The 17,992-nt window shown below is 37.0% G+C and overlaps 1 long non-coding RNA gene across 1 annotated transcript; it reads left to right on the forward strand.

Annotated features, from left to right (window-relative positions):
- Positions 1-16,674: 16,674 nt before the first annotated feature.
- LOC149141643 (uncharacterized) lies at positions 16,675-17,839 on the forward strand. The gene is made up of 3 exons (XR_016264225.1): positions 16,675-17,133; positions 17,233-17,348; positions 17,621-17,839. It is a non-coding gene; the product is annotated as an uncharacterized LOC149141643 (long non-coding RNA).
- The last annotated feature ends 153 nt before the right edge of the window (positions 17,840-17,992 follow it).

Consider the following 17,992-nt stretch of genomic DNA (forward strand, 5'->3'; position numbering starts at 1 on the left):
CCCCCTGAGTACATGTTGAATTCTTTGCTCTGCTGCGCTGTCCATGCTCCCCTTGACTGCAAACAAGGTCTACAGAAAAATGATCTATAAGAAAGACCATGACTCTATACATCATAAGTGACCTTCCTATTACCAAAGACTTATACATACATTCATCTCCCAACCAAGTGGGGATATACCAATATTGACTCATCCACCCAACCAAGTGGGGATACACCAAAAGTTTACACAAGATAAAACAAGAACATTACATCATCCATCCCAGGCATAGTGGGGAAACCAAGATAGGTCGTTACATGACCTTGATAAGAAAATAAATTCATGACATAGAGATGAAATATCTACAGCAAGACTATGATAGTTATCAACAACTATCATCAATACCATTTGTCAATCATCATTCAGACCAACAACCATCTTCTTCCTCTGCACTTGTTCCACTTGAAATCAAAACAACTGTGAAATTGAACCAAGATCTTCTAAAATAATGCCAACAATGCATTATTAGAAGAATATATGCTCCCCCTGAACCTGTGCCAGATGGTCTCTATCAGACCCATATCAGACTCTTTACATCCTGAGCCTGGCCCACTGTTTGTCTTCAAACCAACATATACACGACTAAATCTTCATAAACCGGTGTATGTACGCAGATCCTGCTAATGAAACTTGTGTACAACCACTTTTCTCTGAAACAGATAAGATTCAACAGCAAGATGATGCATCAACTACCCCCAGCTTCTGTCTGAGGTATTCAAATGTCTCGCTGGGTAGTGGTTTGGTGAGTATATCAACAACTTGTTCCTTAGAGGGAACATACTCCAATTTGACCTTTTGTTCAAGCACTTGTTCCCGGAGAAAATGATATTTGATAGGTATGTGCTTGGTCTTTGAATGCATGACGAGATTCTTGAAATACTGATTGCACTTGTATTATCACAAAAAATGGAGATAGGTGGAGTACAAGTGATTTTCATGTCGTGCATTGTTTGCATCATCCAAAGGAGTTGTGTGCAGCAAGATGCAACAGCTACATATTCAGCTTCAGCTGTAGATAATGCAATTGAACTCTGTTTCTTGCTGAACCAAGACACTGATCTAGGACCCATGAAGAATGCACCACCACTAGTGCTTTTTCTATCATCCACGCTTCCTGCCCAATCTGCATCTGTATATGCATGAAGTGTGAGATCTGTACCTCTAGGATACCATAAGCCATAGTTTTGAGTTCCTTGAAGATACTTGAAAATTCTCTTAACTGCGTGAAGATGAGTTTCCTTTGGATTTTCTTGAAACCTTCCTGATCTAGGTGGATGTTGGTGGCCACCCACCTATCCCATTTGGACCCCCACAACTGTCTCTTTCAGCTTTTTCAATTTCCTAAATTGTAGCACAGTTTACTATTTTTAGCAGTTTTTCGGGTCCTGAACTTCCGGAGCTGTTTTGAGGCCCTAAACGACGTTTTTTTGGGAATCTGGGGCAACATGGGTCCATGGACCCATGTTGCCTCCCAAAGTAGTAGTACTCGGATAGATCTTTCTAACGAGCTATCGTACGTGTCAAACAGAGATCGTATGCCAAAGTTACGACCCCGGGAAATTGATGTACTAATTTACCCAAACGGGGCCCACAATTTGACGTTTCATCTTCTAGGGTTAGGTTTCGGGATGTGAAGGGTTTTCCATTGTTTCTCAACAATAAATAGGCCTTCAAGCCTCATTGTAACACACTTCGAAACAGCTCAGAGGCATGTAGCCGACACATCTCTTCTCAGAGATAAGCTACCATTGCCCTAGCTGGGTTATTTCTATTTGTAAGCATATTTCAGTATTCTCCATTAATGAAATGAAGTATTATTTCCGCTGCATCTTTGTTTTTTATGGTTATCGCATCTCTGTATTTATGGTTATCTCTGTAATCTATTGCGTTCCTGCTTAAATCCGGATCAGTGGTATCAGAGCGGTCTGCTTTTTCTCTGTTTTTCTTTGCATGTCCCCAACGAGGTCGGGATATAAGGAGTTAGGGCTTGAACTGGTCGAACCTTTGCAAGACCAGCCTTACAAATCCCGACGGCCTCCCATGGTGAATGAGAAGAAAGACGAGGGAGCAGGAGATCCTATCAAAATCTTGCTCGAAGAAGCCCTCGAGCGACAAAGGAACGCGATGATGGATAGCTTTGCGCAGATCCTTCAGCGGCTACCCAGAGGCGACGCATCGGCTTCCAACAGCGACTCTGGAAATGCCACACCGTTTAAGGTACAAGTTAATTTTGAAATCCCCATCTTCGAGGGTCAAATAGACGCAGATGCCGTAGATAAATGGTTAAATCTGCTAGATGGGTATTTTTCTGTTCACGAATTTTCAAGTCGGGAAAAGATTGTTTTCGCTCTTCTCAAAGCAGTCCCCCACGTCAAGGACTGGTGGGAAACCTACTGCGAGCAGAAGGATGAAAGTACAGGCTCACTATTTTCAGCCGCACCCACTTGGAATGACTTCCGGGATGCCATCAAGGAGCAGTACTACCCTGCCGGAAGCTATGAGGACAAATACATCAAATGGACCACACTGCGGCAGGGACGAGACCAAGATGTGCCAGAGTTCACAAACATTTTTCATACCCTTCGCACACAATTGGGTATCAAAGATTCTGAGCTGCATCTGGTACTCAAATACCGCGGCTGCCTACACAGATACATCCAGGAAGAGATGGGGTTCTTGAACATCCCCTCACTCGGCACAACATACCGATACGCTTTCAAAATCGAGAAAAAGTTCAAACAGAAGAAGCGAGACTTTGGATCTGCAAATCCAAAGCCCAAAGGACAAAGCCAAGGCGGGGTGACCCAAGACAACCCGTCGAAGCCGCAAGAAAAGAACAACACCATGAAGCCGAAGAAGGACACAGGGAAGTGGTGTGAGTTCCATAGGAGTCCCACTCATAACACAAGTGAGTGTCGGACCAAGCAGTCACTGGTGGCTGAGTTGAAGGCTTCCGAATCAGATGCATGTTTCGATCCTGAGCCAGAACCCGACAAGGGGAATGGCAAAGGGAAGCAGATCATTGATGCGGATCCTAGTGCCACTGTTGCCACCGCCAAGATCAAGAAAAATGAGCCCGAAGATCCAGAGGAGGGGGAGCGTCTTTCCACTCACAGATGTGGGTGAAGGGTTCACCGTTGCGATTCATTGTCGACAGTGGTAGCCAAAAGAACTTGGTTTCAGTAGAGGTCGTGAAGCGGTTGGGCCTACCGGCTACACCGCACCTGCAGCCGTACAGTATCGGGTGGCTTCACGAAGGACGAGATCTAAAAGTTCGCCAGCAGTGCCGCCTTCCCTACAGCATCAAATCCTTCACAGACGAGGTATTGTGTGATGTTACACCTCTGGATGTTTGTGATGTATTATTAGGCCAGCCATACTTGTGGAGGTGACATGCTGTGTATGAGTCAAGGCCTCGTGCTGTCATCATTTCATTGGATAATTCATTATACAGGATATCGGAGGTGGCCCCACCTACCGCCACCTCTTTGATCACTGCTAAGAAAGGCAGCAAGCTCATCTCACAGACTAGGAAATTTATTTTCTATCTGGTTCGCTCCCAAAGTAAGGGGAAGATCGTTGCTACATCCATGACCCTTGCAAAGGGTTCCTCTACGCAGCAGCAGCAGCAAAGGAATACGGTCATGACAGAACACAGGAACAACTTCTCACCCACAGGGGTACCACACAAGTTTCAGGTGGGCAACAAAGTTTGGTTACTTCTGCAGAAAGAATGCCTTACAAGAGCCCATCAGAAGCCCCGACCACTCCGACATGGTCCTTACACCAGTACCAAGGCTACGGGAAACAATGCTTTGAAGCACAACATTCCTCCATTCCTTCGCTTGCACCGAGTGTTCAATGTGGACCATCGCCGACCATGCTTCCCACCATTTCTGGTCACAACAGAGATTGTAGAATAGCTCACCAGAGACACAGCTCAACAGAAGCTTCCTCATCTCAAGGAGGAACTCAACGCAATGGGGACCATTGCTTCCCAAGGGGGGAGGAATGATCCAGGTGGATGTTGGTGGCCACCCACCTATCCCATTTGGACCCCCACAACTGTCTCTTTCAGCTTTTTCAATTTCCTAAATTGTAGCACAGTTTACTATTTTTAGCAGTTTTTCGGGTCCTGAACTTCCGGAGCTGTTTTGAGGCCCTAAACGACGTTTTTTTGGGAATCTGGGGCAACATGGGTCCCAATGTTTCCTCCCAAAGTAGTAGTACTCGGATAGATCTTTCTAACGAGCTATCGTACGCGTCAAACGGAGATCGTATGCCAAAGTTACGACCTCGGGAAATTGATGTACCAATTTACCCAAACGGGACCCACAATTTGGTGTTTCATCTTCTAGGGTTAGGTTTCGGGATGTGAAGGGTTTTCCATTGTTTCTCAACAATAAATAGGCCTTCGAGCCTCATTGTAACACACTTCGAAACAGTTCAGAGGCATGTAGCCGACACATCTCTTCTCAGAGATAAGCTACCATTGCCCTAGCTGGGTTATTTCTATTTGTAAGCATATTTCAGTATTCTCCATTAATGAAATGAAGTATTATTTCCGCTGCATCTTTGTTTTTTATGGTTATCGCATCTCTGTATTTATGGTTATCTCTGTAATCTATTGCGTTCCTGCTTAAATCCAGATCACTTCCAACTATTCCCATTGCATGCATAATGTCTGGTCGGGTACCTGTTAGATAGAGAAGACTATGAATCATGGATCTATAGGTTGGTTGATGCACTGCTGCTGATTTATCATTTGCGCTGAGGCTGCATCCTGTTACCATAGGGGTACATACTGGTTTTGAATCCTCCATCCCATATTTCTTCAAGAACTGCTTGAGATACTTGGTTTGTGATAGAAAGATACCATCTTTGTTTTGTTGGACTTGTAAACCAAGAAAATATGTGAGCTCACCAAGCAGGGACATTTCAAATTCTTTTTGCATCACCAAGGAAAAGTTTTGACTCATGTCTTCTTCATTGCTACCAAAGATGATATCATCAACATATACAACAAGTATTAGCAACTTATCATTGTCAATTTTATATATAGATTGATGTCTGTTGATCCTTTTGTAAAACCTTGTTGATGGAGGTACTTATCCAACTGCTAATACCAAGCCCTTGGAGCTTTTTTAAGGCCATAGAGAGCCTTTTTGAGTCTGCATACAAGTTTTGGATCATTTCCAAGAATAAACCCATCTGGTTGCTCAATATACACTTCTTCATCTAAGTCTCCATTCAGAAAGGCAGATTTCACGTCCGTTTGAAATACTTTGAACTTCTGAAAGCTAGAAAGAGAAAGGAACATTCTTATGGCCTCAAGTCTAGAAACTAGAGCAAAATTTTCTTCAAAATATATGCCTTCTTGTTGAGCATACCCTTTACAAACAAGTCTAGCCTTGTTTCTAATAACATCTCCATTTTCATTCAGCTTGTTTTTGAATATCCATTTTGTTCCTATGACATTCTTATCTTTTGGTCTAGGAACCAACTCCCAAGTGTTATTCTTTTCAATCTTCTCAAGTTCTTCCTCCATGGCCTTGACCCAGCATTCATCTTTGCATGCCTCTCTTACATTTTGTGGTTCAATGGAGGAGAGCAATGCTAGGTAGCTTGAAGCTTCTGAAATAGTTCTTCTTGTTTGTACACCTGCCTCTTTCTGCCCCAAAATTTGAGTTTCTGGATGATTCTTCTGAACGTACCTAGATGGAGTCTTTTCTTCTATCCTTATATGTTCTTCTGGTGCCTCATGGGTTTCTTCTTCATCATGAATCTGATTTGTTGTTGAAGGATAGTCCTCATCATCTTCGAAATCTTCAGATTTTACTTGCCTTGGAATGTTTCCTTCTTCATCAACCACTACATCAATACTTTCAACAAATTTTCCAAGTCTTTTATTGTAACATTTATATGCTTTGTTGTGGGGAGAGTAACCAAGAAGAATGCCTTCATCTGCTCTAGGTTCAAACTTACCAAGGTTTTCATCAGTCTTTTTGATGTAACATTTGCTTCCAAAAATTTTGAAGTATTTTACTGTGGGAGTCTTACCATACCAAAGTTCATGAGGAGTTTGAGTGTTGTTCACCCAGACGTTTGTCTTGTTGAGAATAGTGACGGCAGTAAATGCAGCTTCACCCCAGAAGGTTGTAGGAGTCCCAGACTCATCAAGCGTTGCTCAAGCCATTTGTTGAACTGTTCTGTTCATCCTTTCTACTACTCCATTTTTCTGAGGAGTCCTAGCAGTAGAGAATTCCATTCTTATTCCATGTTCTTCACAAAAATCGAAAAATTCATTCGAGGTAAATTCCCCACCGCTATCAGACCTGAGGCATTTGATTCTGCGATCTGATTCGTTTTCAACCAAGGCTTTGAATTCTTTGAACATTTCGAAAGCTTCATAAGTCCTATCCAACACATCCTGTAAAAGTCGTCAATGAACAGTATAAAGTATTCTTCTCCTTGAGGTGACCTTTTCCTAGATGGACCACATACATCAGTATGGACAAGTTCAAGTGGCCTACTAGCTGATCCTTCCTTCTCAGTGAAATTAGTTCTGGTTTGCTTCCCAAACTGACATGATTTGCATATTGTGTTGTCTCGAATTCTGATGTCAGGGAGATCACGAATTGCCTGATATTTACATGCTTTCCTTATCTAAGATAAGCTTAGATGCCCTATTCTTCTATGCCATAGCTAGTGTTCATCATTCTTGCTAATATAGCATTATTGTTGTCCTCCCTTGAGTATGTATAAATTATTTGGAGTTCTTATGCCTTTAATCACTGTTTCTCCTGTATCAAGCTCATGAACAATACATCCATTTGATCGAAATATTACCTCATTTCCTTGATCACACATCTGACTGACACTTAATAGATTATGCTTTAAGCCATCAACATACATAACATTCCCAACTTTGACCTTTTCTTTCAAAAGAACAGAACCTTTACCTTTTATGTATGCAGGGGTGTCATTTCCAAATGAGACCCTCTTTTCCTTTTCTAAGGCATTATATGATTGAAGTTTTTCTTTATCACCTGTCATATATTTCCAGCATCCACTGTCAATGTACCACTGATTTTCCTGCCCTTCTGCATATAAGGCTATGCCACATCTTTCTGATTATGGTTCTTTCTTCCTCCATGTTTTGGGGCTCAATGAAGCTTGCTCCTTCTGAGTTGTTTGCCCAAACCTACTCCTGCATTCAGAATCTTCATGACCAAAGCTGTTACAGATAGAACATTCTATTTCATTTTCAAGAGCAGAATTTATTTTAGGATCTTTTCATGATTCCAGTCACACTCCTTGATTTCATGCTTCTCTGGTCATGATGGTCTTGTAGGCAACACATTGAGCAGCTTTATGTCCAAAGTTATGACAAGAGAAACATTGGCCATTGAAGAAATTCTTGCGATCATCAAACCTTCCATTGTAATAGCCATTCGTTCTTGAGGTAAATTGAGAATGATTTACCTATGGTTGGTTGTAGCTTTTGTTCATCCTTGAAGTAGATTGCCCTCGATTTACTTGGTGATTTTTGTTCATTCTTGAAGTAAATTGTCCCTGATTTACCTGGTGATCTTCATTATGCCTTTGCTGTCGATTGTCAACCTGTTCACTTCTCCTTGCAGCTTCAAGATAAATTTTGGAGGTAGATGGCTCCTTTGCTTGATATGTTTCTTCAGTATACCCAAGACCTGTTTTGATTAGAGGAGAACGCTGCTCTTTGATAATCTCATCTAAAGTTTCAAATCCTTTAGCAAATCTAAGATTAAGAGCTTTTGTTTTCTCAATGTCCTTTCTAAGTCCCGCAATTTCACATTCTAGCTTTTCATTGTGTTTCTCCATTTCAGCAAGTTGGAATGTCAGAGTATCTATAATCATATTCTTTTCTTCTAAGAAAATTTTGAGTTTAGAAATTTCTTCATAAATACCTTCTTCATCTATAGCATCCAAGAAATCATCATATTCAAAAGCCATTAAAAGTCTATAATCATTACCTTGTTCATCTTCATCACTATTTGAAATTCCATCACTGTCTTCATGTGTGTAATAGCTCTTCTTACTTACATTCTATTTTCTGTTCCATCTAACTAGTTCCTTACCTTTGTTAAGCTTATCTTTATGAGGACACTTGGCAGCATAGTGATCGACTCTTCCACAAGCAAAACATTTGAAAGGTAGCTTACCTTTGAATCTTCTAGAACCTCGTTGAAGGTTCTTGACAAAATTTGATTCCTCCTCTTCTTCTGACATATGTCCTGAGTCATTGTAATCTCCTTTTCCTGAGGCTTTGAATGCAGCTTCTCTCTTGTCTGATGGTCCCCCTTTTCTCATCTTGTAAGCGGTTAGGATTCCATGAAGTTGTGACATGGTAAGGCTCTGTAGATTCTATTTTTCTTCTATGGCAAAAACTTTTGATTCAATCTTAGAAGACAAAGATCTTAGAACCTTTTCAACCAAAACAACTTCTTTTATTTCTTCACCCAAATTTTTCGTACAATTAACAATCTCATCTATACGTAGGAAATAGTTAGCCACACTTTCATCATTGTACATTATGAGATTTTCATATTCAATTATGAGAGTTTGTAGTTTTGCTCGTTTCACCTGATCATCTCCTTCATAGCTCAGAACGATCTTGTCCCATATTTCTTTTGCAGTTTTGAGCTGCATAGCCTTGACAAATTCTAATTAAGATAGACTCTCTAATAGAGTATTGACAGCTTTTGCATTTGTTTCATACTGCTTCTTACCAGTTGTATCTGTAGGGGTTGCTGATGGAAATGTGTATCCTGTTTCCATGATATCCCAGACTTCTGTACCAAGAGATTGAAGATATGTTGTGATTCTTACCTTCCAATAGACGAAATTGCTCCCATCAAAAATTGGTGGCCTGATCGATGCTTATTTCTCGTAATTTCTCATGATGATGGATCTTCCTTCAAGCTATCAGTATTCTTCTGAAGGACCTGCTCTGATACCAATTGTTGGAAATAATACTGAGAAGGGGAGGGGGGTGAATCAGTATTATCAGGTCAATTATTTTTCATTTCACAATCAGATTTGTATACGCTACTTCAGTTAGTAAATACCGCATATGTACGCAACTTCAGTTAAGGAGACAAGCGTATATCAGCAGAATTTAAATTATTCTTTTGATCATTAATCTGTGCATCAAACCATATAAACAATAACTAGGAACAGTGAAACAGAACAGGAAGTCACACATAAGAATACAAGATATAAGGTGGAAACCCAATGTGGGTGAAAACCACCTGTTGCAATTCATCTCTATCTTCTTTTAATTAGAAACTTCTTTTTACAATATTTCTGTACTAGTGCAGTCTTATACCAGTACGCAGGCTGCTACCTGCAGAAGGCTACAACCTTCTCTCATTCTCCAGCTTCTCCTAGAAGGGAGCTACAACCCCTTTAGCTCTTGTACTAGCTGAGGTACTAGTACGTAGGTGTTGACCTATAGAAGCCTACAACCTTCTCTTTTCTTCTAGGGACCACGTTTCATAAATTTTCAGACTGGATCCATGAATAATATCAATCAAATGTCAAGTATATCTGCATTAACCAATCTCCTTTGCACCAAACAAAGTGAATCAAATAATCACTTCTCTGAATGTTGTACCCAGAAAACAGTAACAGTAACCAGACACCAATTCTGAACCCAGAACACTGCAGCAATAAACAGAAGTAGCTAAAACATATATTCAAGAGACGTACGCTACTTCAATGTGTACCACCTACGTGCATATGCTTCTGAATCAAATCCAACCTGCGTATACGCTATTTTCATTCACAAAACTAGCGTGTATACGCGCCTTTGCTTCGCTTAACCTGCATACAGATCTATAAAAGATAATTCATCCTTTTCACTTATTCAGACATTCGTTATACCCAGATTATCTGATTTATAGATCAAGTCATGCGCCAAAATAACAGATCAAAATCACACAAAGATACTACTATTCAAGCCTTAAGATCTTGACCCATCAATAGTACTTATCCATCTTCTTGCGCTCAGGTTCCTCCTCCTTGATTCAGATTCAGCTATGCACCATAAACCAATCACCAGTATTCCTGATTTTTCTCTTCAACAGATATTCAATACTTTAGTCAATACCTTTGCCAAATGATCTCCTCCTTTTTATAGACTTAGGACTTATTCAAACCATGGTCTAAAACCATAGAGAACTAATACTAGGGACCCAATACTTGGGTTCAATACTTCGGACGCAATACCAAGGTCCAAAACCATAGGTCCAAATACCATGGACCCAAAAATAAGCTTTCCCACATGTATGCGCTTTTCCGTGCATGAAAGTGTGTGCATTCGCATACGCGACTTTTGATCAGCAATCCCGCATGTATACGCGACATGGTTAAGAGGAACCTGCGTATATGTATTTTTTCTTCCATTCTGAGAGCTTGTATTATGATATGCCATCTAAGTGAGTTGCCATCAAGGACAACGTCTGTGCTATAGTGTCAAACCTGTGTCATAATGGCAACAGACCAATAAAAATCTCAAAAAGAGGTGACTTTTGACTTTATCACATACAAGTTAATATACTAAAAATATCCATAACAATTTCATCAATCAGTGAATCATTAAAAAAAATATCCAAAACAATTTCATCAAGCAATGAATCATTACATTATAACATATAATCTATAAACCTTTTGGGAACTTTTTGCTAAACCATGCTCAAAACAAACATATTTAATATTAATATTTAACAATAATATGGACAATTATACAATTTCATAAATTAAATAACCTGTTATCAAGCCTAAGAAATGTCACTAATAGAAAACTAAAAAGAATGCAACTAAAGGGAGTGACCACTCAAGGCCACCATTACACAATTAATCTATTAAGACCGAGATTAATGGGGACAAAGATCTACAAAGGACAAAGGAAAACCTTTTTCAACTTTATTGTTTTATTAGGTGCAAGTTGAACATCTCAAGATATAATGAGGAGTAGAATTAATTTCATTACATTAATAAAACTCAAACACATTCTATAACTTAACAAGGAAGAGATATATAATACCCATCTCAGCAACACAACACATAGAATTAAGTTACTTTTTTATATATATTTTAAAATTCTACTATAAAATCAAAAATTTAGCATGAATGGAATATTTAAAATCCATTTTTATAAAAACAAAATATAATTTTTGTTATAAAAAGAATACCAAAAACTAAATATAGTTTTTTAGAAAATAAAAAAATACTAAAACTAAATATATATTAAAAAAAACTAAAACATAAGCATATATATATATATATATATATATATATATATATATATATAAATTTAAAATTTTTAGAATTTTTTTAAAAGCTCCCCTCCATTCTAAGAAGAAAAAATAATAATAGAAATAAGGACAAACAAAAAATCTTCCTTTCCCTGGTAAGTGTTTGCCACCATTCATTCCACTCACTCGAGTTATTTCATAAAATAGAGATAAGTGTTATTTCACACTCTTTTGGCAAAGCCTATTGAGCTTTGCCTGTGATATATCTATTCCTTGATGGAGTCCTTGATATACTGATCAAGTTTTGATTCCTTGGAGATTAATTAGAGCAAAGAAAACATGAGTACTATTAATTCTAAGTTCAATGCCTATGATGGTGGACACGAAGCAAGGGAGGGGTTGTTGTCATGGTCATAAATCCAAGTTCATTGTCTCTAATGGTGGACAAGGAAAGGGATGGGGTTGCAATCGTGGTCGTGATCATGGAGTTTTCTCTTTTACATTATATTTAGGGAGTTCAAAGCAATTTGAATGGAATCATTGTTGTCACTAGGTATAATGGATTAAGTATGATAATGGATAAAATGAAGTAATTATTTATGAGAGATTGTGAGAATTTGTTCTTGAACAAACATTAGGATCCATTTTATCATAGAGAAAAGTACATGCATTAAAAACAACTCAATATTTAATTTGACATTCATATTGTATGTGACTTATTTTTCATTAAAAACAATTTACTTTTTCATGTGACATTCTTTTTTGGTTAAAATTTCTTCTATATCTAATCTGAATTACAATTGTAATTTGAAATAAAGCTTCCATCAAGTCTTAATTTCCCAATCGTGCATGGACATCATAAGAAACATTCACAATATAATATGAATAACAAATGGGTACCTACTTCATATGCATTAAAAAATGCTTCTACTAGTTAAATGTGAATTACAAGTGTAATCTTAGTTGGATCTCCAATATATCTTAAACCATATTTTCATTTTATTTTTTAGTACTATTAAATGCTATTATATCCTACCTCATTTTATGGTTAGCATTGTAATAAAAATATGCATTGTGCTATAGAATTAGTACTAACATGTAATATTGATTCTTTTCCAGAACGCTATAGGCAATGAACATTAAGATGATGATACAGACTATGTTTAGATTACATCATATATCGGAGACGATGATCACGAAGATGGAGATCAGGATGATGATCATGGAAATGATCATGATGATGATCTTGACTATGATTTTCATGGTGCTAGCTAGCCATGTGTTATTTTTTATATTTAGTTGGGATGTCTTAATATGGTAATCATACATTTGAATTTTAGTTGATTCGAATAATGACGATGATACTATCAATACTATCTTGTTACCTTACGAATATGTTGAAAATTATTTACATTTTTTTATTATGAAGAATTATTGTGTATGATGAGATTCCTATTTTTTTATGGATGTTGTGAATTTACCTTAGAATAATGATATCTATGAAACATTTTTATTTGGTAATCACACATTGATTTTTAGCTAATTTGATTAAATATGATGGTGATATTATCATTTTTATCTTGTTATTTTATGTATATATTGAAAATTATCAACATTATTTTGATGGAGAATTATTATGTATGATGATATTACTATCTTTTGATGGATGTTGTGAATTTACCTTAGAATAATGGTGTTCACGAAAAATTTTGAGATGATAATAACACATTTGAATGTTAGTTGATTTGATTAAAAATGATGAGGATATTATTAGTATTATCTTGTTACTTTATATATGTTTTTAAAATTGTCAATGCTTTTTTATGGAGAATAATTATGTATGATGATATTACTATTTTTGGATGTAATGTTGTGAATTTACCTTGGAATAATGATATCTGCGATAAGTGTTGATTTAGTAGTCATATATGTATATTGAAAATTGTCAATGATTTTTCGATGGAGAATTGTTATATATAAGGATACTGTTATTTTTTTATGAATGTTGTCAATTACCCTTAAATTTGTTTACAAATATTAAGTTATCAATTTGAATTGTGATATCTTCTTAAATGTGTTATACATGAAAATACCTCCTCATCATCTTGGAGGAGAATACTATGTTGTTGGTTGAAATACCAATTTCTTCTAGACTATATAAGACTATAATACAAGTTATGCACCATGAGGGCCACGTTATCCTAGTCTATAACAAGTTGTCCCCTTCATCTAAATTTTGTTACCAAAATTCTCACTCAAACATGAGGGAAAAAGCTCGAGTTAACTAGAATTTGACATTGTTGTTCACTTTCAAAAACTCATAATGTGGAATGTGATATCTTTATCCTCATCTTTAGCTTTTTCCTATACAAGAAAAGCATACAAAAATGGGAAAGATCAATAAATCACAGGGAAGCTTTTTCCTCATCACAAAAGCATCTAAAAAGTGGAAAAGGCCATTTTTATATGAGGAAAAATTATTCACCCAAAAGATTTTGCCCAAATTGAACTAATGAGGAATTTGGGAAATCTTCATAGTCTTAACTTTCCTATATATTGGAGGCTTGGCCATTGAGAAAAGGATGGGAATTCTTGTATTGTCATGCTGCTGAGGTCTATCTTGTGAGGGATAGTTTTGGAGGTAAGAGTTAGGGGAGGTGTTGGTGCAATTGCATCTGATGGTTGTAACATTCCTCCAACTCCTTTATTAATATAGATCGGGTTTTCTTCCTTCCATATGTTTCATTTCATTCTTTACTTATTCTATTTAACTAATGAATGTATGGGATTTTGGTTTATATGTATTTATTCAATAATATTTATAAGTTTCTGATAGTTTCAATTATCAAGATATTATTATGTGAAGGTTGCATTTTTCTCTCTCTTATGTGTAGGACCAAGCTTTGGAGCTAGCTAGGAGTGCTCCGTAGCTACACTAAAAACTCCAACAAGACCTGCATGCGAGGACTCACAGGAATTCCTTCTCTTTTTCTTAATCTATACTCTAGATCTTGATCCACTAAGAATATTGAGTCTTAGAACAACCTTTCTCTTAATCTATTTGTCATAGGTTTCCAGGATAAACTAAGAGGGTTTTATGTTCATCTAACCATGAATTAAATCCTACAGAAAAAATGATATTTATAAAGTGTAATATATTTCACTATGTAATTGAAATTAGTAAAATGAACCCATAAAGGGGGTCATAAATGGAAATAAAAGTAAAACTATAAACAAGAAGCCAGAAGTGGATGTAACCATGGATGCAAAATTGGGAGTAGAATTGGATGTTAAACTAGCCATCAAAACAAGATTCAAAAAATGATGCAACCATGGATGCAAAATTGGGAGTAGAATTGGATGTTAAACTAGCCATCAAAACAAGATTCAAACAATGACACAAAAAGGGTTCTAAAGTAGAATTAAAAAAGGTTGCAACACTAGACACAAAGAAGGGAACAAAATAGGGCATACAAAAGGATACCAGGATGCGAAAAATGATACATAACTAGATGAAAATTAAAACTCAAATCTAGGTGCAAAATGAGATGAAAATGTGGACAAAAAATTAAACAGAAAAAAGGATGTAAATTTGGATGCCAAAAAAGACGCAAAATTAGACACCAAAAATGATGCAAAATTGGACATAAAAAAAAAAATGGTGCAAAAATGGCTCAAATTCGGATGCAAATTGAGATGCAACATTGGATGCAAAATGAGGTGCAAAAAATGATTCAAAACATGGTGCAAAAATAAATGCAAAAGTAGACGAAAAAATGGCTCAAAATTGAACATAACATTAGACACGAAATGGGATGCAAAGGTAGACACAAAACATGGTTCAACATAGGATGTAAATTTAAACTCTCAAAATGATGAAAAATTGGATGCAAAAATGGTGTTAAAAATGATGCTAAATTGGATGCAACAAATGATTCAAAATTAAATGCAAAATATGGTGCAAAATAAGATGCAATAAATGGTGCAAAAATGGATGCAAATTTTGGCACTAAATTAGAGTCAACATATGGTGCAAAATTGTATGTAAAAATTAGTGAAAAAAAAGCCAAAAAAACTGGCACAAAAATAGATGTAAAACTAAGTACAAAATTAGAAGCAATAAATGGCATAAGACTAGATGCAAAAACTGGCACAAAATGGATGCAAAAAAGGCACTAAATTAGATGCAAAAGATGGTGTAAAACTCGATTCAAATTATGGCACAAAACTAGAAGCAAAGAATGGCACAAAAGAAGAAGAAAAAAATGATGCAACAATAGATGCAAAAAATGGCACAAAACTAGAAGCAAAAACTGTTGTAATACGAAATGCAAATCTTGGTGCAAAATATGATGCAAAATTTGGTGTAAAAAATATGAAAATTTTGGCGCAAAAAAGGATGCTTTAAAAATTGTACAATAGAGCCATATTTAGCGCGAGGCTACTCATCCCAATTGAGAAAAAAATGCACTAAAATCTAGTGCTAAATCTGGTGCAAATTCTCTGCTTTTTCGTAGCGAACGTACGTCTAGTTCACACTATTTTTTTCCAACATTACTAAATTAGAGGGTGTCATGAGAAGATTTTACTTCTTATTTTGTCCATGTGTATTATATATGATTTAGTATTTTTGTTAATTTGCATAATTTCTCCTATAAATATGATGTTGGGAATATTTAGCAATTTCTCTTCATCAGAATACCTTCAAGTTACCACAAAGTTCTATGGAGTCTTACTATGTTCAAAGATATACCCCACTAATATTTTGTAATCCATTGCTATCTAGAAATATGCATGTGATGTTGTGTTTTCTGGGAGTTAAAACATGGTTGGATATTTCCTATTACATGCCATCCATTAACCTCATAAGATTAACGATTAACTTATGGAATGAACTAATATATAAGTTCATATTTATATCATTTCAATCTTATAATACATCACACCTATGATATAACCATGTGAACTATGGCATATGAGCATTTGTTGGTTTCTGTGAGGTTATCAAGTGGATCCATTAGCTTGGGTATTATCATTTTACCTTTTCTAAATCTGGAGTTTATTCTTGGGACGAGTGTAGGCCCATGTGTACAAATGGCCCCTAACCATTATATTATGTCGGTTTATCATTTCTATTAATTTTCCTCTAAGTGGTTTCTTAACATTGGCCACTAAATTCATTTAATTTTTAATGAATGTTGCATGATACCTTGGTTATAGCTAGATGAACTCTTCACATTTCTATGGTTGGGTTGGGGTATCTTATCCTTCCCATTCACTTGGTGCCATATGCCCCACTACTCCTCTTCTACATGGTGAGGTTCATGTGATGGGTGGCATACGTCTGTGGTGCACTCCCAACCTTACTAAGGTAGTGATGGATGGGTATGACTGATTGAATAAGGATTGACAGTGGAACTCTACCACATAACCCTAATCTCATAACCTAAATATCCTTTTGCACAAAGCGTTTTTGGTGTCACCGCGCTATGAGGGAAGGGTTTGGCAATGCTCTGGATAAACCCTAAGGATGTCGAACCACCCCTCTCTGCTCGCCAGGGTCACCTTAATGAGTTTTGTGCCTCCAATTTGGCATGTACAGTCCCTTCAGAATCCTTTTCACCCATCCACTAGTTCCCTCTTTTCGCTTATTTGCTTAGGAGATGGATTTATCTTCAAATCCCCTACACCATTTTCATAATGTCCCTCCGACAATGGGTAGCCTGTGTATTGCATAATTTCTCTGGAATTATTTCTCCTATGGTGGTGTTCACTTGTACAGGGCATGCATTTGCAGGTATTGTATTATTTTTCGAATGGTTTGTCTTTCTTGATAATTATACTAAACCTACAACTAGGGTTCCTTTGTCTTACCGTTCACTTTACCTGGTTGCAGAGATGCAAGTCTCATGATACCCTTAATCTATGGGGTTCTGTTTAATGGAATTTCCAACAGAGGGCTCTGGCCAAGTTTGTCAACAAAGACAAAATGTGAGCATCCCGCGCTTGCAGGTAACCTCACAGTTTTCTCTTTTTTATTTCCAATTCATTATAGTGAGATTGGGTCGAGAGTCTTGCACTAAAACTTTTCTCCTTGACCCTATGCATGCCAAATGCTAGTCACATGCACCACTTTGGGTTTCCTCCAACGAGTTACAAGTATAATGCATTTCTCTATCGCACAATTTCATTTCTCTCTTACCCTTTGGTTATTATTGTTTCCATTTACTGGGTTTGACTCTTACCTTTTCTCTCTTCTTGTTGTTGGTGTCATTTACTTACAGGTACCAAGAAACTTCACAGTCATAAGTTCAAGGTTTACTATTCTTAGGTCTCATTCCTCCATTTAATGCATTGCTGCTCTGGCCCATTTTCTAGGTCGGTTGACTCTCTGCTTCAGGGGTGTTCTAGATGTTGATGGTTGCCATGGGTTTTGCTTCTTTTGCTAGTTCACTGCTATTGAATTCTAGTAAAGTCATGGAAAACATTATTTCTCGAGGCTACCTATAGAATTTGCATTATAAATTTCCTTAGTATTATATGTTGTCTTGTTGGTTCTTGCTAGTTCACCACACGGTGGTCTCCACTGCTTCTCTGTATTAAATGACACTATATGCCTTAGTATACTTCATGGTGACTCTGTAATTAATGAAGCT

The sequence above is a fragment of the Pinus tabuliformis genome, chromosome X (genome assembly GCF_031772625.1).
Source record: "Pinus tabuliformis cultivar Carrire ecotype Pingquan chromosome X, CPIR1, whole genome shotgun sequence".
NCBI classification, from domain to species: domain Eukaryota; kingdom Viridiplantae; phylum Streptophyta; class Pinopsida; order Pinales; family Pinaceae; genus Pinus; species Pinus tabuliformis.